This window comes from Dromiciops gliroides, chromosome 1 (genome assembly GCF_019393635.1).
Source record: "Dromiciops gliroides isolate mDroGli1 chromosome 1, mDroGli1.pri, whole genome shotgun sequence".
In the NCBI taxonomy this organism is placed as follows: domain Eukaryota; kingdom Metazoa; phylum Chordata; class Mammalia; order Microbiotheria; family Microbiotheriidae; genus Dromiciops; species Dromiciops gliroides.
Window position 1 is genome coordinate 421,371,924 of NC_057861.1, and position 2,254 is coordinate 421,374,177.

The window sequence follows — 2,254 nt, forward strand, 5'->3', positions numbered from 1 at the left end:
GCAGGGGGTGGCACCCTGATCCTCATAACAGAAAGAAAGAAAAGAAAAAAAAAGAGACACAAAGAGGTCTATATATAGATATGTATATACATACAGATGTGTGTATGTTAAAAAGATCATGTGGAGGGCGGAGCCAAGATGGCGGAGAGGAAGCAGCAAGCTGCCTGAGCTCTCCTTCTGTTCCCTCAAAACGAACATTAAATCAAGCCTCTGGACGGATTCTGAAACTACAGAACCTGCAAAGAGACAGAGAGACACAGTCCTCCAACCAGAGATAATTTAGAAGACTTCAGGAAAAGGTCGGTCTGACTCGGGCAAAAGGGAGGCCCAGCGCAGGGCAGCAACCCAGCGCCGAGGGGGTCGGGGCAAATCAGCAGGAGCTGCGGGTCACAGCCGAACAACTGAGGCTCCCGGAACCTGGTTCAAAAATCTGGTGGCCAAGAAGGACAGTGGAAAAACTTACCTGTACCGGCCGAGAGGGCCACGAACGGCGGGATCAGACGCCGGGGTCTGGCGCCTGGCTGGCCGAGCACAATCAGACAGGAAGTGCAGGACAGGGGATCTCCACACACCATAAAGGCCTCAGAGTAAAAGCCCGGTCACACAGCACCTATACACCTGCACAAGAAGCCCAAAACAGGGACCCTGGTGCCCCCAGAGCAGACCTCAACTTAAAGAATAAATAAATAAGCTGCAATAATGAGTAAGAAGCAAAAAAGAGCCCTCTCCATTGAGAGCTTCTGTATCAATAGGGAAGAAGCCAACACAAACTCAGATGAGGACAATACCCTCAAATTGTCTACATCTGAAGCCTCACAAGGGAAGGTGAATTGGTCGCAAGAACAAAAAGCCTTCCTGGAAGAGCTCAAAAAGGATTTTAAAAATCAATTGCAAGAGGTAGAAGAAAAAATGGGGAGAGAAATGAAAGCAACACAAAAAAACTATGAAAAAAGAATCAGCAGCTTAGAAAAGGAAGCTGAAGAAAACAAAGCCTTAAAAAATTCATTTGGCCAAATGGAAAAAAAGCTGCATAATCTCACTGAAGAAAACAATACCTTAAAAAATTCACTTAGCCAAACGGAAAAAAAGGTACATAATCTCACTGAAGAAAACAATACCTTAAAAAATTCACTTAGCCAAATGGAAAAAAAGGTGCATAATCTCACTGAAGAAAACAATGCCTTAAAAATTAAAGTGGGACAGTTGGAAGAAAAGGAATCCATGAGACACCAAGAATCGGTCAAGCAGAATAAAAAAAATGAAAAAATAGAAGAAAATGTGAAATACCTCATTGGAAAGACAACTGATCTGGAAAACAGATCGAGGAGAGACAATTTGAGAATCATTGGACTGCCTGAAAGCCATGACCAGAAAAAGAATCTAGATACCATATTCCAGGAAATTATTAAGGAGAACTGCCCTGATATCATAGAATCAGAGGATAAAATCATCATTGAAAGAATCCATCGATCACCTCCTGAAAGAGACCCCAAAAGGAAAACTCCAAGGAATATTGTAGCCAAATTCCAGAATTATCAGGTGAAGGAGAAAATACTCCAAGCAGCCAGAAAGAAGCAATTTAAATATCATGGAGCCACAGTCAGGATTGCTCAGGACCTGGCAGCTTCAACATTAAAGGACCGCAAGGCTTGGAATATGATATTCGGGAAGGCAAAGGAGATTGGATTGCAGCCGAGAATCTATTACCCAGCAAAAATGTGCATTTTCTTTCAGGGGAAAAGATGGACATTTAATGACATTGGGGACTTTCAATCTTTCCTGGTGAAAAGACCAGAACTGAATAGAAAATTTGATCTCAACATACAAGACTCAAGAGAAGTTTAAAAAGGTAAACAGAGGGGGAAAAAAAAAAGCTACCCTATTAGGTTAAACTGTTTATATCCCTACACAGGAAGATAATACTCATAACTCTTAAGAACTGTAAATGTATTTGGGCAGAGAGAAGGACTTTATATAGAGGGGATAAATATAAATTGTCTTTGATGTGATGATACAAAAGAATTAAGGGGATAAAAAGGGAGTCTATGGGGAGGAGAGGAAAGGGGAGGTGGAATGGGATGAATTATATCATACGAAGAGGTGGAAAAAAACCTATTATAATAGAGGGAAAGAAAGGAGGGGGGAACATGGTTTCAACCCTATTCTCATTAGATTTGACTCAAAGAGGGAATAACATATACGTTCATTGGGATAAAGAAACTTAACTCACTCTTTAGGGAAACAAAAGGGGAAG